The sequence below is a fragment of the Adiantum capillus-veneris genome, chromosome 18, assembly GCF_014529385.1.
Source record: "Adiantum capillus-veneris isolate H3 chromosome 18, ASM1452938v2, whole genome shotgun sequence".
In the NCBI taxonomy this organism is placed as follows: domain Eukaryota; kingdom Viridiplantae; phylum Streptophyta; class Polypodiopsida; order Polypodiales; family Pteridaceae; genus Adiantum; species Adiantum capillus-veneris.
In genome coordinates this window covers 88,094,467-88,118,338 of record NC_140948.1, presented here as the reverse complement: position 1 = coordinate 88,118,338, position 23,872 = coordinate 88,094,467, and the positions used below count along the sequence as shown (strand labels likewise).

Genomic DNA, 23,872 nt, shown 5'->3' with positions numbered 1-23,872 from the left:
GACAAACACAAGCAATGATAGACTCAACATACTTTAAAACACACTAGTAAATTGTGAGTGATTGGACGGGAACACAGAGACTACACAATCTGCAAAACTTCAGGGAACTTTGCACTTTAAACATCTTGAAACAATTGGAACTGGAAAGAGAGTGAAGGGAGATTGAGAAGAAGATTTCTGAGCGGGTATTCAAATTTGTGTCAGAATGTTGAGTGTGTGTGCTCGTTGCGCTGCACTAGAATATTGAGTGTGTGTGTGCACGCTGCTTTTTGGGATAGGGTTTCCCTAATTGGCGTAGCCTTTTGGTGCTATAAAAGCACCTTTGTCTAGCGCACTTGGACACAGAGAAGGGTATACAGAAGCTGTATTGCTGGTTGCCTGAGCACAGAAATCCGAGAGCCTGTTTCCACTGGTTGTATGAACATCCTTGAGGCAACAAAGAAAAACCCAACTGGAACTGGGGGCATTGATAGTGGCAGTTGAGGGCCACCGACTTGTGTACAGGGGCTCCTTGCATCAAAGTCGTCTTCTCAATTTCCTGTCACGGTTTAGTTGTTTCAAGTTGTTTGGTTCTTTGAAGTTTAGGGGTTGTTGTAGTTTTGTATGTTTTTGTCAAGTCACTGGATGTTACACTAAATAGGTGCCCGTGGCGTTATTTCTTTATTGTATTGATGCGAATCAATTATAAAGTACAACTCCTATCAGTTTCTGTTAAGAGAGGAAGATTCTAGAAAGTTCTAGAAGCTTTTAGAAGTCAAGGGCTAGAAGAAAGACAAGTGTCAAGACGCTTGAGACACATGCATCACTGCATCTCCCCAGGCTTGTAGACAGACAGTTGTGCAGAGCGGCGACGAGGCGTGTTCCGCAAGGAAGGTGAATTACCGGACCGTTTGAGTCGCATATGACGGCAGCTCGAGGAGTTTCTAGGAGATGAGTTTTTGGGTGAGCGCAAGTTTGACACCAGAGAGACTCTCAGTCACATTCAGACTGAGAAATCGACTTTGCCTATCGTGCTTCGGTATCGACATCGATATCCAAAGGGGATAGGATGCATAAGGATTTCTTTGCACACTTCCGAGAGCGTCCCAAGGGGACTTCTATTAGGGCCTTACAAGATTGTGTTGACGGGTTGCCCACAGATCCTAATGAGGTCCTTGACACAGCTTTAGATTATTTTGAGCATTTGTTTAGTGCCGATCAGCTGACTGATGATATTTGCATGCCAGAGAAGAGGTTTGGTCTCATGTTCATAAGCTTGTGGCTACAGAGGTTATGTGCTACCACTTTACTAGCCCCCTACTCTATGTAGGAGATGCATGACGTAGTGGTTGGCCTAGATGGTGCATCTTGCCCTGTAGAGGATGGGTTGATTTGACAGTTTTTCTTGCAGTTTTGGGATGCACTCAGTCCTGACGCATTTCCTTTTATTGAAAGACGGAGATGCATCGTCCCTCCTACAGTGGAGACCGATCACTCTCATGTCTTTCGTGTATAAGATCTTTGCGTGCATGATTAGTATGCGCTTGAAACCCTTTATGCCTGATCTCATCCATGCTTCACATATAGTTTTTGTGTAGGATTGATGTATTTTAGATAACATCTTCTGTCATGTGTACATCTTGTACCTCGGTCTCTGGATGAAGCAATGTGCTAGAATGGTTAGAAATTGGTCTCTGTAGTACTGCCTCTTCGTGGGGAGAGGCTCTCCGGGTGTGATCCATGTCTCTCGGATATATAGCTGCCAAAGATCTTGCTTGAGTACTCTGTTTCGCTCACTGTGTGAGAGGCATGTGTGGGGGGAGTCGGGGCCATACTGGAAAAGAGGTAGGTTTGTGATGTCCAAGCCATGAGATGTAAACCAATTTGTGACCTGAGAGTGCCATGATCTCGTCTCTCCCTCTTGATGCAGCAGTATCGATGCCTCAAAAGCTCTGCGTGTAAGTGTGTCTAATGGGAGCTCTCTCATGAGCTCGATGAAGGAGACCGTTTGAAATAAGGCCTCCACCAACATCAGTGGTGCAGCTAGCTCTGCTTTGATGATGTCATGAGGAATTGAGGATTTGTTGTAAAGCCAACGTGAAATCATAATGACCTGGGTCTTGTGGTCGCTCTATCTGTGTCCATAGAGATGGTGATAGCATAGTTTCAGGGAATGGCCATTTTTAGGTCACCTCTAATCCCATCCCAATTTCCCGTTCTGGATCCTCGTTCTGTGTTTCAGATGTGAGTATCCGAAACAGGGAATGGCATTTCATGCATGTTGCCGTTCCACGTTCCCTGTTCCGGGTAACTATGACTGATAGCCCTGGTGCCTATACTGCGGCGGCGTACATCATAGCAGGAGTGACCAAGGTATAAAAGAGCCACCCCTTGGTGCGGGATTCCTGGAAGTGGGCATGGTGACATCTGCGCTCTAGAGTGGCCAGCATTGCATATCGTGGTGTAAGTCGATCTCTGGCTGCCTGAGCCATGGAGAATCTAGTGCCACTAAAAGTCACCCCCAAGTATACATATGAGTCCACCACCTCTACCTGTTCTCCTGCTGTTGCTGCGATAAGCAGTGCTTTGCTCCTAACACTCCCGGAAGTATGGAAGATCACGACCTTGGTCTTGCCAAGATTCACTGTGAGTCCTCTATGTGTGCAAAAATCATCCAGAGCTCGTAGGTGGCTCTGTAAACTCTCTTGTGTCTCAAAAATCAAAATAATGTCATCAGCATAAAGCATAGTATGGACTGGTTTACCTGCCAAGTCTAATCCCTCTCCCTTGCCTTTAGAATGTAGCATGATATCTCATCGATGTAGAGCCCAAAAAGAGGATAGGGGGCAGCTTTGCTTCACACCAATGGTGCTAGCAATGGAATTTGATAGTCCACCTGGGTATCGTACCCTACCTGTGACCTGTGCATATAGAGAATGAATGGCCCATAGCATCTCCGATTATATGTGTAGCTCCTGCAGTCGCTGAAAGAGTCTCTCTTTTGGGGTAATATCAAAGGCCTTGTGGAAATCCAGAAAGCAGCAGTAGAGCCTCCTCTTGCGTGCCTTTGCTCCATCAATCAGACAGCAAAGCACGGAGATGTGGTCGATAGTCAAGAAAGTACGTTTGAAACCCACCTGTCCTTGTGCTTGCTTCTATCTCCGTTCTTGGTTGCTGGCTCTTTGTCTTTGAAGTTACCTCTATGGCTGGTTCACAAAGTGATGACGTGGCCTTCCCTGAAGGACACAGGCCGGACAAAAGGGGACCTAAACCCTAGCAAAGAGGCAAAAGAAGTTTTACCAACTTACAAAATCCAGCCAAGTGGCCCAAAAGCGATTAGTTTTAAAAACCTAACCTAAAAGTTGTTCCAACAGATGGATCTCGACCGAGGGACCTAAAGCTATTAAAAAACAAAGCAGAGGGACTGATTTCAATTTGCGTAGAGCATGTTGACGTGGTAGCGCTATATGGACACCCGTGTTTGGCGGCGCGATTTGCGAAGGCAAGTGCTGATGTGGTAGTGCATACGAACAACCCTTGGGCGCATGCTTTTGGACCTAGATGCTTTTGAGACTTGATGCTTTTTATGTGTACTGCTTCTGGTTGGCCAAGGGTCTTTAAGTAAGTTGCCAGGGCTCTCACTTTGGCATATTAGCTTGGGAGCTTGCCAAAGAGAGAGAGACTCTTGGACATTGTACTTGTTGAAGCTTAATGATAAAGAAATATCGAGGAGGGGAGCCAGTCTTTGGGGCGAGTGCATTTGGGCATGGAACTCTGCCATGCTGCGTCCTCTCTCTCTCTCTCTCATAACATTTTGTTGAGTTTTTCTCACGTGTGTTGTTCTAGATCTACGGCTTGGGGTGTCCAAGTCCATTACTGTGGTATCAGAGCTCAGACGATTCTTCTTCTACGAAGGATCCGATCCTTTTACTTGCAGCACACATGGATTCAATGGATGAATCTCGCCAAGAGGAAACTATTGCACCTGATTACTTGGGTGAAGAAGAGCCCAATGGGGATTTTCACGGGAGTCAACCTCTTTCCGAGGAATCGGGAGAGGAGTATGCTCCGCTTCCACATTCAGCCTTTGAAAGAATGGAGATCTAGTGTCAACAATAGGTCGACAACTGTGCTCGACAGATGACACGGTACTCAGAGGATCCTCAATATGCAAAATCACTTAGTGGATGAATTTGACGAAGCTGCAAAAGCAGACTAATGAAGACAAAGAAGCACTTGGGTCGCAAATCTACCTTTGAGGTCCCCAGTAAACCGAAGAAGCGTATTCTCTTCGTATACAATCCTAGTTTATCATTGTCCTTATCCGACAATTCAGAGAGTTCCTCTTCCTCTAACTCTTGTGATTGTAGCAAAAAAGATAGGAAGCGGAGAAAGACTTAGAAAAGAAAGAAAGGTAAGAAGAAGGCAAAGAAGAGCAGATCCCGCAATAAATCTCTTGAAGCATTCGGCTCGGACTACGACACCCACGCTCTCCTGAAGATCGGCTTTCAGCGTTTTTCTCGGCGATTTACGGCGGCTACGGCATTAGCGATCGCTTTCGTCCGGCGGCAGAAGGTGGCATCGACCAGTTTCTCTCGTCTTCGACGTAGCAAGAGCGAGAGCGAGAGAGAGCAGTTGGGCTCTCCTCCGGCTTAGCTTCGACGACGACTTTTCTCCCACGTCCGTTCCAGAGCGGATTTGATTCACGTTTTCTCCCGAGCATCCTGGCTTCGACGATTCTCTAGTTTCCAGCTTCGGTGGCACATATTGACGCATAGCGGCTCCGACTGACCATTCCGGAGCAGTTTTCTCGCGAGCGTGGCTCTCGGACGACGATTACGACCATAGGCAATCGGTCATGCTTTGTGCTTGGTTTGTGGTCGACGCGTTTTTCCGACCGATGAGGTAGTGTGCGAGATTCTATGATGTTTTGCTCGCAGTTTACGCTTTCTCCCAGTGCAGACTATGTATGATTGTGTGGGGCATTCCAGAGAGCAGTTTTTAGCACGGTTTTATGCAGTCTTATGCCATGTATGCATTTGCGGATACAGCTTGAGCTAGGTGTAGCTCGCAGGTACAAGGTTCATAGGTTTATATCGTTTTTGGGCAGGTACAAGTCCATATAGCCGCTCGTTTAGGAGTGAGCTTGTATTCTAGGGTTTTGGAATTTTATGTATACCATTTGTGGATCTGTTTACTGAGACATTGAGTGTCTGCCTATACTTATACACATGTACCTAGCCTCCTACACATGTACCTAGCCTCCTCATCTCTGCGGGCAATATGTATCAATGGCTGCAACTCCTCCCTGAATAAAACTGCCACTACCCCTGAGCCCCGTCCTTCGTGCTCTGATCGAGTCTCCTTTCTGCAAGTTGTCTTCCATTTGTATCCGCTAAACCGTGGCATAGACTGTCCAGGGGCGTGGTGTCTTTGAGTAAAAGATGATGTCCCTCCCGGTGAAACTGTTCTCAAAAGCACCCACATCAAGACGTAGAGACCCATTACAGGTCCAGGTAGCAAGTTTGAGTGTGGTCCCATAGGTCTCGTGCCGTCATGCGGAGCGCTTCTCCATTATGACCACTCTCCCATCTCTATAAAATTCCACCTTTCCTTTCTCTCTGGCGGTCCTTATCTCTGCCATGACTTCTTTCATATGAGCAATCTGTGAGAGTGTGAGGTCATCCCCAAGGAATGACCCCGTTTTCTTTAGTGTAGGATGCCTCTTCAAGAAGTCTTTCTTTGCTTCCATGGAGGGGAAACGAAGGATCAATGCTCTCTCCTTTGAAGTCTCCCCATTCCCTTCTTCTCCTTCTCTTTTCTTCCCCACTCTCCATGCCTTAGTGTCTGTGGCCTCACCACCCATCATATGTAGGAGATCTTTGACCTCGCCTTCCACATTATCACGGTCTTTTAGGCCGGTCACACGCACATGCAAAGCGCTAGTATTCCTTCTTTGCTCTTCCTCTAGGGTCATGTTAATAATTGTGGGAGTGCGAATGGCTGTTGGTTCTTTCCCCTTCGCTTTCTTGGTGACTTCTATCCACTTTTCGGCTTCATCTACCTTCTTTGTGTTTTTGTGATTGCATCCACCCATGATGATGTCGTTGCTTTGTGTTGCTTCTCTTCCTCCTTGATTTTTCGCACTTGTTCTTTGATGTCATTGAGTTCGTTTATCACAGAAGGCTGGATTTCTCCCTCCTCTAGTTCCCTCCCTACTCTAACTTCTGCAAGCTCTTGTTTGAGGGTTGAGACCTCTTCTCGGAGTGCTTGGACTGCAGCCCGTAGATTTTCCTTTTCTTTCTTCCATTGCGAGCCTTCATTGAAGACCATTTGGATGAGGTTGGCCTTCTCTTTCCACCACCCTTCCATTTCGGTCTTCCATTCTTTCATCTCTTTCTCCACCCGTGTTATCCTTTTGTTGGTGACCATGAATGTTGCCTTTGTCACAGCTAGTGGGATTTGCACATAGGTGAGCTGACCTTGTTCCTCATTTCTGAATTTGCTGAACAATAGATTCAACAGCGCATTCGTTCTTCCTCTCCTCCTAATGTGCACTGTTGCAATTCAGTACATCATCAATGCTTTGGCCATATGCTTTTGTGTGTGTGCATGAATGTGTTGTGTGTTCAGGTGTGTGCTTGCTGCTGGACTGTGCAGTAGACAGTGTGCGCGCGCGCTTGGTGTTGGACCGGGCAGCAGGCTGTGTGTGTGCGCGCGCGCGCGTGGACCTCGTCTAGCACGAAGGGTGTCACCAGCGTGTGACTACTATCTATCCTTTTTGTTGATTTCTTTCTTATTATTTATTTACTTTCATTGTTTGGAAACACCCCTCGGGAAATCTAACTGCCCTGCATTGCATAGCTAGTGTGGAACTGTCCAGAGGGAGTCCTGGCTTGAGGACAAGACAGCACTAAGGTTGGACAAGGACTATGGTTAGCCAAAGTGGGGTCATTGACTAGCCAAAGTGGAATCCTTTGCTACAAAGGCTACATTTCAATTCTGGGTGTGGCTGCAGTGTACAAAGGCGGTCAGATGACCTAGAAAGATACAATGGCAGCATCTCCTAAAATTTAGGGAACTGCTATTTTGGGACCTGAAAATGTGTTTGCGTCATTCCCTCCGGAATGACAAGGAGAACATTTTCTTACTCTATCGTGAAGTCAACTGGGCAACCGATTGGGAGATTTTTAGGCGGCAACCCCGAAACGGGAAAATGCTTAAATGCGCCAAGTGGCACATTCTGGTGCACTTTCCTCATGCATGGAGAAGTGGCGCTGAATTTGAAGGGAAAAGGAGCTCATTTGCAGATTTTGTCACAGGTTAAGAGCTATGGAGTGCTTCCTTTCCCTCCTATGTACAGTGCGGTGCTAGGAGTGATGCCCTGCACGCTACGCACTGCCCTCTCTCTCCCCTATGGCAGTATGTTATGCCCCACTAGTGGGCTTTTCATTTGACCAATGTACAGTTGTGTGGGTTCATGCGCGATTGCCGAGGCAAGAGCCTCTTGCATAGGTACTGGATTAGCTAGCGGCTAATCCCCGTAGGTACAGGTGAATTCGGAGAGGTTTCACGCCAGAAATCTTTCTTTGCTTCCATGGAGGGGAAACGAAGGATCAATGCTCTCTCCTTTGAAGTCTCCCCATTCCCTTCTTCTCCTTCTCTTTTCTTCCCCACTCTCCATGCCTTAGTGTCTGTGGCCTCACCACCCATCATATGTAGGAGATCTTTGACCTCGCCTTCCACATAATCACGGTCTTTTAGGCCGGTCACACGCACATGCAAAGCGCTAGTATTCCTTCTTTGCTCTTCCTCTAGGGTCATGTTAATAATTGTGGGAGTGCGAATGGCTGTTGGTTCTTTCCCCTTCGCTTTCTTGGTGACTTCTATCCACTTTTCGGCTTCATCTACCTTCTTTGTGTTTTTGTGATTGCATCCACCCATGATGATGTCGTTGCTTTGTGTTGCTTCTCTTCCTCCTTGATTTTTCGCACTTGTTCTTTGATGTCATTGAGTTCGTTTATCACAGAAGGCTGGATTTCTCCCTCCTCTAGTTCCCTCCCTACTCTAACTTCTGCAAGCTCTTGTTTGAGGGTTGAGACCTCTTCCCGGAGCGCTTGGACTGCAGCCCGTAGATTTTCCTTTTCTTTCTTCCATTGCGAGCCTTCATTGAAGACCATTTGGATGAGGTTGGCCTTCTCTTTCCACCACCCTTCCATTTCGGTCTTCCATTCTTTCATCTCTTTCTCCACCCGTGTTATCCTTTTGTTGGTAGATTTTGTCACAGGTTAAGAGCTATGGAGTGCTTCCTTTCCCTCCTATGTACAGTGCGGTGCTAGGAGTGATGCCTTGCACGCTACGCACTGCCCTCTCTCTCCCCTATGGCAGTATGTGTCACGAGGACGTGGCAGTTATTAACCATGTCACAGAGATGTGGCAACTGCTAACCTTGGTTGTTGGTTTCTTTCCAATGGGGTTTATTTTATTTGTTTAAGACCCTCTTTTTGAAGTAGCAAACGGTCGGACATTGTATGGCCAATGTGAACAGTAGATTCACCTGCAGACGGGAAGTGGTCGGCACTTGAATTCGTATGGTAAGAGGATGTCTAGGCTCAGAGCAAGATCATATAGGTCCCCCCGTCGCACTTAGCAAGTTGGTGGATACTAGGAAGTGAACTCAATTAAGGCGTAAAGTCAAGGTGGGACTACCAACAAAAAGTATCCGACAGTTGGGCCACATTGCATTTTTGGATGCGGTCCCAATGAGGATAGATGGTCAGAAGACCAGTGGGAGCCCAACGGAAGCATCTCCTAAAATTTAGGGAACTGCTATTTTGGGCCACGAAATGTGTTCGCGTCATTACCTTCGGTATGACTAGGGGAACACTTTACAACTCTGCCGCGAAGTCAACTGACGCACCAGTTGAGATATTTTTACCAGGGAAAGCCCAAACTCGGAAACTGGGCGACGTGTCAGCTTGTGAGCGATTCTGCCACTCTGGGAGGCAAAAACGAGCTGCATATCATCAAAGGGGGCGCCATTTTCAGCCACAGGCGGATTGCAACAGGTACAGAAGCTATGGAATGCTTACCTTGCCCTCTATGCACAGTATGGTGACGGGAGTGATGCCCCGCACGCTACATACTGCTCTCTTTCTCGCCTACGTGCAGTTATGTGATGCCCCACAAGAGGGCTACTCATTTGACTGATGTACAGTTGTGTGGGTTCATGCTTTTGTGCTGAGGCAAGAGCCTCCTTGAGCAGGAACAGGGGTAGCTAACTGCTGCTCCAAAGCAGGCACTGGTGAGGGTCATAACCTCACCGTACAGGTGCAAAATCAGCGCTGTGTATGTGCTGTAATTTGACTGTTTTTCAACCATACGGACGCCAGGATCATTGGGAATCGTGCCCCACTGGCAAAGGACAGTTAGGGGACTGTTTGGGGCTGAAAACAGGGCAAAAACCAGTAAATACAGCGTGCTGAATTTACTGTTTTTGGACAGGAATCAGAGGGTATACGACAGTGCAAGCGAGTTCCAGCAGGGGAATTGGTTTCGCGCAAGTTTTGGGGCTGTTATGCTGCCGAAATTTGGCCAAATCAAATGGTATCTAGGTGGATATACGTGAAGGATTCCCAGGACCTTACCTTGTAATTTACCCTCCTAAAGAATAAAGAAATACCGAAAGGGGCGCCAATTTTGGGGCCTACAGGTTGTCGGCGTCTGCTCGGAGCATTCTAGCTTCCGAGCCGTGTGTGTATTCAAGTGTTAACTCCCGTCGCAGGTTCTCTTTGCAAAGTGCTCTGTGTGTGTGTTTAAAGTAAAGAATTTCGGGTGAAAGCCAACGCCTACCGCCCTACGGGCCGGTTTCATGGTTCCATCGCCGGGATATCAATCACTTTTTCCTCAAAGAGTGAGCCTGGATTGTTCAGGGTAAAGACACACAGTGCAAGAACACGGGGATTACACTATGGCCGACAAGGGGAAGGGAATTATGGAAGAGGGTTCCTCTCCAAAGGACAGGCAGGAGATTCCTATGGTTTTTGAGATTGGCGAGAGCTCACGGCCACGTCAGTCTGTACCTCCTGTCAACGTGAATGTCCCTCCAGTAGTACAGGGCTTTATGACAGGGCAACTCGAGGATGATGCGTTAAAGACTCAGTTAGTTGCCGCGGTGAATGTCTTTTCGCAGCTGGTGCAGAATCCGAGGTTTATGGAATTCTTGCAAGCGCCACCAGTGCAACAGCAAAATAGGCAACCTACGCCGCGTACGGAGCTTGTTGAAGCTCAAGCCCAGGTACTTCATGAGGCGCAGGAGGAAAGGGAACACTCGCATGTTGCGGAGTCGGGGGCTCCAAAGCAGGTTCCTCCCGTACTTGAACAGGTGGCTAGAACGCCTATTCCACAGGTTATGCCAGTTCAGCCCGCCACCTTTCAGAGCCAGCATGTTGTCTTGAATGGACAGGGAGCTGGATACCAGGCTATGCACTCAGTTTTTCCACCACCCACGATACATCCTGGGTATTTCGGGGGTGGATCAGTGTTCCAAAGTATGGCTGGTTATGCGTCTGGAAGTCAGCCGTACATGCCAGGAACAGTGTTCGGGGGTATGCAAGGCATCATGCCAAACCCCATGTATGGTACTATCGGCATGCAACAAGGTTTCCACGGCAACCAGGGCCAGTTTGGGGTGCCACAGGGTCATTTTGGCATGGCTGGTTTTTCTGGACAGCAGCCAGATATCGCACCTCTGACGCAAAATGTGAATGGCCAACACGTGCCGATCATGCCTAGTACAGTGCCCATGTTGCAGACCATTCCGTATGACAATTTGGGGGCACTAGAGAAGCCGAAGGCTTACAAAGAAGGTGGTGCAGCGGTAAAGTTCAGTACCTTCAGTGGTTTCGAGGACAAGACCAAGGCACTCACTTTCCTCCAGCAGTTTGATACAGCTTATGCGGGAGGGAATTTTACAGAGGCCTCGAAGGTCAGGAAAGCTGCCACTTTCTTAAAGGACAATGCGCTTACCTGGTGGACGACATTGTTAATGCAAGGACAGGCACCCGCCACTTGGGTTTACTTCAAGCAAATGTTTGCATCTGCTTGGCTATCAAATGAATTTGAAGCCGATGTCTTGACAGATTGGCACCAGCTTACGGCAGCTTCGTGCAAGAGCTTGCTGGAGTACAATAGGAGGTTTTGTAAAGCATTACTCTCAGTGACCTCTTACAGATTTGTGCCATTGACAGAGCAGATAGAGAAGTATTGTTGTGGGCTGCCTAAAGGGCTTCGCGATTACTGTACAAAGAATAGAGTGGCTATCCTTACTCAGCTTATGGAAGTCGCGAACACTGGTCTTGCCTTGTTGAAAGGAGAGGACAGTGGATTTCCGAGTAGTGATAAAGGAGGGCAGCAAAAGAAAAATTTAGCGAAGAAGCCCTTTGTGAAGACGGCTCCTGATGCGTCACAGGGGTCAGAAAAGGCCACCAAGGACAAAGATTCAGCTGGGACTTCTGGAGCGCAGGCAAAGAAACAGAAAAGGAAGCCTTTTGTGCGCAAGTCGCTCGAGGAAAAGAAGGTCCTAATGGCTGAGAACAAATGCTTTATATGCGAGCAGCCTGGTCACTTTTCTATCAATTGTCCACAAAGGAAAAGGCCAGCTGACTCAGAGGATAAAGAAGACCAGAAAGGCAAGAAGCCTAAACCCACGGCAGGTTTAGTGCCAGACATGGTGGGTGACAGGCCCAGCACAGATGCCAGTGAGTTATGCAGGGCATGGGGTAAAGTTAGGGATCAGACAACACTCATCTTCTTTGATCCAGGTGCCAAAGCCAACTTTATCTCACCAGAGTTAGCTATGAAGCTGGGCATCAGAGCTGAAGAGATGGGGTACACAGCAGAGGCAGGGTTGGCATGTCCTGGCCACTCCGAGTGTGTTACTCCCATCATTGGAAAACTGCGTCTGCATATTCAGTCGTATGTGGACACTGAAGAGTTTTACATCATGCCGCTGGAAGGTTGTGACGCCTTGTTGGGGATCCCGTGGATGTTCCGAGTGCATGGAGTCTTGGATGCCTACAACAAAAAGATTACTGTACAGCATAGGGGCAAAACTCACATCTTGGATGTAAAGCTTAAAGGAGAGTCAGTCCCTATTGTATCTGCTTCTTCTATCACTTCTGTAATAAAGAATCATCTTTCTGTGTACTTGATTTTTGCACGTGATGTCTCAGATAGGGATCAGTCAAATTTATCTGTGTTAGATAAAGAAAGGTCAGCATTTTTGCAAAAGTTTAGTGACTGTTTTTCTGATTCATTACCGTCGCAATTACCGCCAGAGAGACCTGAGGACCATCGGATAGATTTGGTGCCAGGGTGTAGCCCACCAAATAGACCTCCCTACAGGGTTAGTGCGGCGCAGCAGAAAGAGATTATGGGCCAGGTTGAGGAGTTATTAGAGAAGGGGCTGATTCAGCCTAGTTCTTCACCCTTTTGCTCCCCAGTGCTCCTAGTGCAGAAGAAGGATGGCTCATGGCGCATGTGTATTGATTATCGTGCGTTGAATAAGAATACCATCAAGAATAGGTTTCCTATTCCTCGCATTGATGATATTCTCGATCGTTTAGAGGGTGCTGCAATTTTCAGCAGGATAGACCTGAAGAGTGGGTACCATCAGATTCGTATAAGCCCAGAGGATGTGCACAAGACTGCGTTTAGAACGACATTTGGTCTTTATGAGTTTCTAGTGATGCCGTTTGGGCTAACAAATGCTCCAGCCACGTTCAACAGAATGATGGACCGGATTTTCCGCTCGCATCAACAGTTTGTTGGAACATTCTTCGATGACATGATTGTGTATTCGAAGAATGAAGAGGAGCATAGGCGTCACTTGACCATTGTGTTCAAAGAGCTGCGCAGTCACAAGTTACTTGTCAATCCTAAGAAAAGTGAATTCTTCCTTGAAGAGATCCACTTTCTGGGCCACATAGTCTCAAAGGATGGTGTTAGAATGGATCCCGCAAAGGTCGAAGCTATCAAGACATGGCCAGACTTGAAGACTGTGCACGATGTCAGAAGCTTCTTGGGATTGTGTTCCTACTATAGAAGGTTTATCAGAAATTTTGCAGAGATAGCATCGTCTCTTCACGCATTGCAAAAGAAAGAGGTCACTTTCAGATGGACCCAAAAAGAGATTTCAGCTTTTAGTCTCTTAAAGGAAAAGTTGACTTCAGATCCAGTTATTGTTTTGCCAGATCTCAGGAAGTCATTTGTGGTCCAGTGTGACGCGTGTGGCAGTAGCATCGGAGCAGTGCTAATGCAAAATGGACGGGTAGTAGCATATGAAAGCCGAATTTTGCAAGGGCCAGAGAGGACTATGCAAGTCTATGAGAAAGAACTCTTGGCCGTTATTCATGCGCTTTCTAGCTGGAAGCACTACCTCTTAGGTGCTGATTTTGTTGTCCAAACAGATCATCAGACCTTGCGATACTTCTTGACACAGTCAAAGTTATCCGAAAAGCATATGCGATGGGCAAACATTCTTTCCATGTTCCACTTCCAGATTATGCATGTGGAAGGCAAGAAGAATGTTGTGGCTGATGCGTTATCAAGAAAGCCACAAATTTCAGCTGTGTCAATTCCTTATCATCATGAGTTAGATGACATGAAGGAACAGTATACTGCTGATGAAGATTTTGCAAGGATCTTTGAACAGTTACAAGAGGGGCAACATCACGAGCACTACCTCCTCAGAGACGGTTTTATGATGATGCATGGCAGACTTTGTGTCACTAGGCCATTGCGACATAAGGTCATGGAAGAGAGTCATGTCCCACCGTATGCAGGGCATCGTGGCATTGATGCAACAGTTAAAGCGGTAGAGACGTTCTTCTATTGGCCTACCTTGAGGAGAGATGTGGATGCCTTTGTGCGAGCATGCATAGTTTGCCAAAAGGTCAAGTTTGACAGGCAAAAGGCACCAGGGTTGTTACAACCACTGCCGATTCCGGATAAGCCATGGGAAAGCATTGCTATGGACTTTATCTTTGATCTTCTAAGGACGCCAACAGGGAATGATGGTATATGGACCATTATCTGCAGGTTCAGCAAGCAGGCCCATTTTATCCCTGTCAGGAAGAAGATAAAATCTGATCAGATGGCACGCTTGTTCATGTACAATGTGTTTAAGTACCATGGTATGCCACAATCGATTATCAGTGATCGTGATCCTCGCATGACCAGTTTGTTCTGGAGAGGATTGTTTGAGAACATGGGTACTACGCTCAAGTTCTCGTCTTCGTTTCATCCACAAACTGATGGACAGTCAGAAGAGGCCAATTCTACTGTCTTAGATCTGTTGAAATGCTATGTGTCAGATAATAAGGGCAAGTGGGAACAGTATTTGCCTATGCTTGAGTATGCGTACAATAATACAGTGCATTCGTCTACTGGCAAAGCACCTTTTGAAATTGTTGAAGGCGGCAAAAAGGTTCCTCCCATTTTGCATACAAAGGACAAGATCTTTGAGGCAGATCGATATGTTGAGAACATGGATGAGATGTATAAGAAGATTAAAGTTGCCTTGGAGAAGACTCAGGCAAAACAGAAAAAAGCTGCTGATCGTCACCGTCGTGAATTGCTACTATCACCTGGTGATTGGGTTCTCTTAAGGTTCGAAAAGGCAAGGTTAAAGAAGATGAAGGGCAAGGAACGGCTGTTTCCTAAGCTCAGCATGCGTTACTATGGGCCTTTTCAAGTGCTTGACAAGATCAGCGATGTGGCTTACAGGCTGAAATTGCCTGATGCATGGAAGATTCATAATGCGTTTCACGTGAGTCTTCTAAGACCCTTCGTGGGTGATGTGCCAGAAGATATGCCAGTTGAGGATCAGCCAGAAGTTGAGGAACTTGATGAGATCCTGGTACCTGAGCAAGTTTTGGCACATAAGGACAGAAAAGTTAAAGGACAAGTTGCAAGACGCTATTTGGTGAAGTTCAAGAACTATCCGCCTATGGATGCAAAGTGGATGGAAGAGCATGAACTGTCAGAGTCACCAAATGTATTGCAGCTTTACCTTGAAGCCTTTGGGTTACAGCCTACTTATGCCCCAACCCAACGTGTGCAAAGGAGGGGTAATGATAGAGCTAGTACATCAAATGTACATATGAATTCAGTGCCATAGATGGAAATGGCAAAAGTATGAAGGCCTCATTAAGTCATTTGTATCTATGTATGTTACGACCTTTCTTGCGGATACATGCGATGATAAAAGAGTGTTAATAGCACAAGATCATCAGTGGCGTGTATTTATGGTATGCAATCGAGGACGTTTGCGATTTCAAGAGGGGGGTATGTCACGAGGACGTGGCAGTTATTAACCATGTCACAGAGATGTGGCAACTGCTAACCTTGGTTGTTGGTTTCTTTCCAATGGGGTTTATTTTATTTGTTTAAGACCCTCTTTTTGAAGTAGCAAACGGTCGGACATTGTATGGCCAATGTGAACAGTAGATTCACCCGCAGACGGGAAGTGGTCGGCACTGGAATTCGTATGGTAAGAGGATGTCTAGGCTCAGAGCAAGATCATATAGGTCCCCCCGTCGCACTTAGCAAGTTGGTGGATACTAGGAAGTGAACTCAATTAAGGCGTAAAGTCAAGGTGGGACTACCAACAAAAAGTATCCGACAGTTGGGCCACATTGCATTTTTGGATGCGGTCCCAATGAGGATAGATGGTCAGAAGACCAGTGGGAGCCCAACGGAAGCATCTCCTAAAATTTAGGGAACTGCTATTTTGGGCCACGAAATGTGTTCGCGTCATTACCTTCGGTATGACTAGGGGAACACTTTACAACTCTGCCGCGAAGTCAACTGACGCACCAGTTGAGATATTTTTACCAGGGAAAGCCCAAACTCGGAAACTGGGCGACGTGTCAGCTTGTGAGCGATTCTGCCACTCTGGGAGGCAAAAACGAGCTGCATATCATCAAAGGGGGCGCCATTTTCAGCCACAGGCGGATTGCAACAGGTACAGAAGCTATGGAATGCTTACCTTGCCCTCTATGCACAGTATGGTGACGGGAGTGATGCCCCGCACGCTACATACTGCTCTCTTTCTCGCCTACGTGCAGTTATGTGATGCCCCACAAGAGGGCTACTCATTTGACTGATGTACAGTTGTGTGGGTTCATGCTTTTGTGCTGAGGCAAGAGCCTCCTTGAGCAGGAACAGGGGTAGCTAACTGCTGCTCCAAAGCAGGCACTGGTGAGGGTCATAACCTCACCGTACAGGTGCAAAATCAGCGCTGTGTATGCGCTGTAATTTGACTGTTTTTCAGCCATACGGACGCCAGGATCATTGGGAATCGTGCCCCATTGGCAAAGGACAGTTAGGGGACTGTTTGGGGCTGAAAACAGGGCAAAAACCAGTAAATACAGCGTGCTGAATTTACTGTTTTTGGACAGGAATCAGAGGGTATACGACAGTGCAAGCGAGTTCCAGCAGGGGAATTGGTTTCGCGCAAGTTTTGGGGCTGTTATGCTGCCGAAATTTGGCCAAATCAAATGGTATCTAGGTGGATACACGTGAAGGATTCCCAGGACCTTACCTTGTAATTTACCCTCCTAAAGAATAAAGAAATACCGAAAGGGGCGCCAATTTTGGGGCCTACAGGTTGTCGGCGTCTGCTCGGAGCATTCTAGCTTCCGAGCCGTGTGTGTATTCAAGTGTTAACTCCCGTCGCAGGTTCTCTTTGCAAAGTGCTCTGTGTGTGTGTTTAAAGTAAAGAATTTCGGGTGAAAGCCAACGCCTACCGCCTTACGGGCCGGTTTCAGTATGTTATGCCCCACTAGTGGGCTTTTCATTTGACCAATGTACAGTTGTGTGGGTTCATGCGCGATTGCCGAGGCAAGAGCCTCTTGCATAGGTACTGGATTAGCTATCGGCTAATCCCCGCAGGTACATGTGAATTCGGAGAGGTTTCACGCCAGAAATCTCGTCCGATTCAAAGGGCAAGTAGCCCTCAAGTGCGGGAGCTCGAGGACTTGCTACGGATGCGACCGGCTAGCGAAACGGAGCCCGAAACAGTAAATTACAGCCTGCTGTGTATTTTTGCAGGTTTAGGGTTTTGGCCCTAAACGGTCCCTAATACCCCCAAGAGGTTCGGGGACGCGAGGGGACCGCTGTACAGGTGATCTGGCGCATTTTCGGGGCTGAAAACAGAGAATTCAGCGTGCTGCAGATTCTCCTAGGTCTTGCAAAGTGCCCGTATGCGTCGGGAAAGTCAGACAATGCGTGGGAATACTGACTGTGAAGTGTCCTAGTACAGTTATGCTGCGGAAATCGGGCCGGAACAGTTGAAATTCAGCCAAGTTTGTGCGGGGCTGCTTGTAGGGAACCACAATGCTTATTCCCTCTTATAAACAATAAAGAAATACGGAAAGGGGCGCCTAAGTTAGGGGCCAATCTGGGTGCAATCTAGCAGCCTGTATCCCTCTCCCCTTTGTTGTGTCTTGAAAGTACAGGTAAAGTGGGCGACAAATTAAATGGGTGAAAGCAAATAAGGTTTAAGTCTAAAGTCTACCGCCCTTTTTGGATTGAACAGGGCGGTTTCATGGTTCCATCGACGGGACTAAATCACTTTTTCCCATAGAAGTGAGCCTTGTCAGTTTGGGCTTGAAGACACAAGGGATCATAGACCAGAGACAGGAAATTGCAATTATGGCTGACAGACCAGATGATGTGACTGAAGAGGTTTCCTCTTCACAGGGTCAACAGACACATGAACTGGGTGAGTCTTCAAGACCACCACAGATGGACGATGATATATTCATGACCCAGTTGGCTACTGCTGTGGCTATGTTCACACAAGTAATGCAGAACCTGAGGTTTTTAGCTTTTCTGCAACCTTCTCTTCCGTCTCAGCAAGTTGGGTCACTGGATCATATTCAAAAGCCTGTTAAGGCTCCAGCACAGGTGATTCATACTGCACAGTCAATGGAAACACCTGTACACTTGACGGAGAACATGCAGTCTCCACAACCTGTGCCTAAGGTGCAAGAACAGGTGGCTGAGATGCCAATCTTTCAAGCTGTACCAGTTCAGCCCGCCACCTTTCAGCAGCCTATAGCTGGTTCTAATGGGCAGGGAAGCAACCTACAGGCTATGCAACAGGTCTTCCCACCACCTTCAGTACACCCTGGCTATTTTGGAGGTGGATCGGTATTCCAGAGCATGGCTGGTCATGCACCTGGAAATCAGTTTTACACGCCAGGAACAGTGTTCGGGGGTGCTCAAACGATGACGCCTAACCCCATGTACAGTGTCATGGGTATGCAACCAGGGTTTCAGAGCACTCATGGCCAATTTGGGATGCCACAGGCAAATTTTGGTATGGCTGGAATTACAAATCAACAGCCAAATATGGCATTTCCAGGTCAACTTAATAGCGGCCAAGGAACACAAATGAACCCTAACAATGTTCCCATGTTTCAGTCACTTCCATATGACAACTTAACGCCGCTGGAGAAGCCAACTCCGTACAAAGAAGGTGGCAAAGGTGTGACATTCACGACCTTTACAGGGTTTGATGACAGGAAGAAGGCTCTCTCATTCCTCGAGCAGTTTGACAAGGCCTATGCAGGGGGAAACTTTACAGAGGCTTCAAAGGTCCGCAAGGCAGCCACTTTCTTGACAGGGAATGTGGGACAATGGTGGACAACTTTATTGCTTCAAGGGCAAGCTCCGTCCACATGGATTTACTTCAAGCAGATTTTTGCAGCAGCATGGTTATCTGATGACTTTGAAGGAGATGTCATGACAGAATGGCACCAGCTTAATGCTGCCACTTGCAAGAATCTGGATGACTATAATCGGAAGTTTTGGAAAGCTCTACTTCCAGTAACTTCCTATAGGTTTGTGCCATTGACAGAACAGATTGAAAAATACTGTTGTGGCCTACCCAAAGGATTGAGAAAGTACTGTACGAAGACTAAAGTCACTACTTTGACGCAGCTCATCGAGGTAGCAAACACTGGCAATGGTTTGCTCAAGGGAGAAGCCTGTGAATTCAATACTGGTGTCAAGGAAGGATCAGCCAAGAAAAATTCAACGAAGAAGTATGTTCCCAAGGAGGTTCTGAAAGTGACTCAGGAGCCAGCCAACGCAGGGAAAGACAAAGCTACGGCTGAATCAGAAAAGGGACCAGCGAAGAAAGGGAAAAGACGTTTTCCTCGCAAGTTGGAAGAGCAAAAGAAGGTCCCGAGGTCAGAGAACAAATGCTTTATCTGTGAGCAGCCTGGCCACATTGCTTACAATTGTCCTACAAAGAAAAGGCCAGCTGATTCTGAAGACAAGGAGGACAGGAAAGGAAAGAAGCACATGGCTGGTCTAGTGCCAAATATGGTGGGCGACAAGCCAAATTCAGATGCAAGTGAGCTTTGCAGAGCATGGGGAAAGGTCAGGGATCAAACAATGCTTATCTTCTTTGATCCAGGTGCCAAAGCCAACTTCATTTCCCCAGAATTGGCTTCAAAGTTGGGATTCGGGAATCAGACCTGAAGAGATGGGGTATATAGCAGAGGCAGGTTTGGCATGTCCTGGCCATACAGAGGCTGTATCCATCATTGGAAAGTTGCGTCTACATATCCAGTCCTATGTAGATGCTGAAGAATTTTACATCATGCCACTGGACGGATGTGATGTGTTGTTAGGTATTCCTTGGTTATTTCGTGTATAGGGAATCATGGATGCCTACAACAAAAAGATCACTGTACAGAGCAGGGGAAAGACTCACATTCTGGATGTAAAGCTTAAAGGGGAGTCTATTCCCACTGTATTAGCTTTTGCTATTACTTCTGTAATGAAAAAGCATCTTTCTGTGTACTTGGTTTTTGCACGTGAAGTGTCAGATTGTGATGAATCAAATTTATCTGTGCTAGATAAAGAAAGGTCAATGTTTTTACAACAGTATAGTGACTGTTTTTCCGATTCATTACTGTCTCAATTACCGCCAGAGAGACCCGAGGACCATGCGATAGATTTGGTGCCAGGCAGTAGCCCACCAAATAAGCCTTCGTACAGGGTTAGTGCGGCTCAGCAGAAAGAGATAATGAGCCAAGTACAGTAGCTATTAGACAAGGGGCTGATTCAGCCCAGTTCATCTCCATTCTGTTCTCTAGTGTTGTTGGTGCAGAAAAAGGATGGCTCATGGCGTATGTGCATCGACTACCGTGCACTGAACAAGAATACCATCAAGAATAGGTTCCCTATACCTAGAATTGATGATATTCTAGACAAATTAGAAGGAGCAGCTATGTTTAGCAGGATAGATCTAAAGAGTGGGTACCATCAAATCCGCATTAGATCAGAGGATGTGCACAAGACTGCTTTTAGAACGACGTTTGGCCTTTACGATTTTTAGTGATGCCCTTTGATCTCACAAATGCTCCTGCTATGTTCAATAGGATGATGGACAGAATTTTCCGTCCACACCAGCAGTTTGTTGGTACATTCTTTGATGACATGATAGTCTACTCAAAGAATGAAGAGGAGCATAGGCATCACTTGGCCATTGTGTTCAAAGGTCTACGCAGTCATTAGGTTGCTCATGAATGCAAAGAAAAGTGAGTTTTTTCTGGAAGAGATTCACTTTCTGGGACACATTGTCTCAAAGGATGGTGTCAGAATGGATCATGCAAAAGTTGAAGCGATCAAGTCATGGCCAGATTTGAAGACGGTGCATGATGTCCGAAGCTTCTTGGGACTATACTCCTATTACAAAAGGTTTATTCGAAATTTCGCTGAGATTGCTTCACCTTTACATGCTCTTCAAAAGAAGGCAGTCACCTTTAGATGGACACAGAAAGAGATTTCAACTTTTATTCTCTTAAAGGAAAAGATGACTTCAGATCCAGTCATTGTGTTGCCAGATCTTAGGAAGTCATTTGTGGTCCAGTGTGACGCCTCTGCATTGTATAGCTAGTGTGGAACTGTCCAGAGGGAGTTCTGGCCTGAGGGCAAGAGAGCACTAAGGTTGGACAAGGACTATGGTTAGCCAAAGTGGGGTCATTGACTAGCCAAAGTGGAATCCTTTGCTACAGAGGCTACATTTCAATTCTGGGTGTGGCTGCAGTGTACAAAGGGGGTCAGATGACCTAGAAAGATACAATGGCAACATCTCCTAAAATTTAGGGAACTGCTATTTTGGGACCTGAAAATGTGTTTGCGTCATTACCTCCGGAATGACAAGGAGAACATTTTCTTACTCTGCTGTGAAGTCAATTGGGCAACAGGTTGGGAGATTTTTAGGCGGCAACCCCGAAATGGGAAAACGCTTGTAAATGCGCCAAGTGGCACATTCTGGTGCACTTTCCTCATGCATGGAGAAGTGGCGCTGAATTTGAAGGGAAAAGGAGCTCATTTGCAGATTTTGTCACAGGTTAAGAGCTATGGAGTGCTTCCTTTCCCTCCTATGTACAGTGCGGTGCTAGGAGTGATGCCCTGCACGCTACGCACTGCCCTCTCTCTCCCCTATGGCAGTATGTTATGCCCCACTAGTGGGCTTTTCATTTGACCAATGTATAGTTGTGTGGGTTCATGCGCGATTGCCGAGGCAAGAGCCTCTTGCACAGGTACTGGATTAGCTAGCGGCTAATCCCCGTAGGTACAGGTGAATTCGGAGAGGTTTCACGCCAGATTCTCGTCCGATTCAAAGGGCAAGTAGCCCTACAGGTGCGGGAGCTCGAGGACTTGCTACGGATGCGACCGGCACGCGAAACGGAGCCCGAAACAGTAAATTACAGCCTGCTGTGTATTTTTGCAGGTTTAGGGTTTTGGCCCTAAATGGTCCCTAATACCCCCAAGAGGTTCGGGGACGCGAGGGGACCGCTGTACAGGTGATCTGGCGCATTTTCGGGGCTGAAAACAGAGAATTCAGCGTGCTGCAGATTCTCGCCAGGTCTTGCAAAGTGCCCGTATGCGTCGGGACAGTCAGTCAATGCGTGGGAATACTGAGTGTGAAGTGTCCTAGTACAGTTATGCTGCCGAAATCGGGCCGGAACAGTTGATATTCAGCCAAGTTTGTGCGGGGCAGCTTGTAGGGAACCACAACGCTTATTCCCTCTTTTAAACAATAAAGAAATACCGAAAGGGGCGCTAAGTTAGGGGCCAATCTGGTGTCGGTCTACTCATACAGGTGCAATCTAGCAGCCTGTATCCCTCTCCCCTTTGTTGTGTCTTGAAAGTACAGGTAAAGGGGCGACAAATTAAATGGGTGAAAGCAAATAAGGTTTAAGTCTAAAGTCTACCGCCCTTTTTGGATTGAACAGGCCGGTTTCAAAGGGCCTTCGGCTTTTATCTATGGACAAGCTGTGTTTTCCCAAGCGGCTTGGAGGATTAAATATTTTGGATTTGCGACGTCTTGTTTTGGCTTGGAAAGCTATGATGTTGCCAGTTCTGATGGAGCAGCAGCAACCCTGGGCTCTCATGGTCAAACATTTGTGTACACACATTGTTACCCCATCTTTTGGTCATTGGAAACCGACTTATTGGGATGTTGTTTTTGGGAAGCTTGAAGGACACATTCCTGGTTGTCCCTTTACTTCTTCTCTCATTGTTGATTGGAAGGTTGTCACTTCGCATTTGGCATAACATGGTGGACAATCTTCTGTGGGTAACTCCCTTCGTTTGGAGAGTCTGCAGTGGAGCAAGGCCTTCGCTTTGACTTTGGTTCAACGGTCTCCTCGCCAAGCGTATTTTCTTTCCCAAAAAGGAATCTGTCAGGTACATCAGGTAGTTGATGACTCGGGTTATGTTCTTTCGTTCACTGATGCGGTGTCCCGCTTTCAGTTGGGTCCTCACTATCTCCTCTCTGGCGAGAAATTCAAAGGATGCTTGCTGATCACTCACCCATTCCTCCTTTGGATGTGGACTCCCGCTTCTTTGATTGGAATCTGGCTACAACTAGATTGGACTGCATTTCAGCTGGCAATGTCTATGCCATCCTGCAGCTAGATGTATGGATTGTGCATCATGGTAATCAGTTGTGGTCGCTTTCCGAGTCATCCTTGTGGTGGAAACACACATTGTCTCGCATTTGGCAGAGTCATCTACCTATGAAGGAACGTGTTTTCTTGTGGCGCTACTTGGTGGGAGCTCTACCTGTTGGCAGTGTATCACATGCATGGCATATTGCGCCTTCCCGCTGCCTAAGATGCCTTGAAGCTGAGGAGACCGTGCCACACTTACTGTGGGGTTGTCGCTACTCCAGAGCCTTCATTCGGCAAGTGTCAGCTGCTCTTCGACTGCATTTTCCTTCTGGCGCTTTTCACAGACGCTTTTGGCTTTTTGCGGTGCTCCAGTCACCGCAATCTCAGTTTGCGGTGTTCTTTACCTGGATCAGATTTTGGATTCTGTGGGCCATTTGGCACCATAGGAACTCCTTGATGTTCTAAGGCACTTATGTTGACCCCTTTCCCTATTTCAAATTATCTCTTGGTCAAATGCTGCATTTCGCTCATGATGCTGGAGACATCACTCTTGATGCCTACAGGATTTACTTTGACTGTTTCTAGCCTTCGGAGCCTCATAGTGCTCCGCTTTTTGTATCCCTTTCTTTCTGTGCATTTTTCTCACTTTGAGATTTCCCACTTGTAAATTCTATTGAACAAGATTTACAAAAAAAAAGTGTGTGCAAGTCAGCACACTGGTGGGCAGCAGTGTAAGGTGCAGCGGAATGAATGTTGTAATTTCTCAAGATTAGTGATCTTTATTGCTCAAGGTTCCTTTTAGTTCTTAGGGAAAGAGAGAGCTTTCCGTCTTATGGAGAGTGCTATGATCACAAACAAAGTGAGTGGATATTGTGCGTGCAAGTGAATGAGACTGAGAGAAGGAGAGA

The 23,872-nt window shown here is 46.9% G+C and overlaps 1 protein-coding gene across 4 annotated transcripts in view; it reads left to right on the top strand.

The window, feature by feature from the left end:
- Positions 1-23,872, top strand: part of LOC147435992 (SET domain-containing protein) — a 131,116-nt gene that overhangs the window by 845 nt on the left and 106,399 nt on the right. The window lies entirely within an intron of this gene.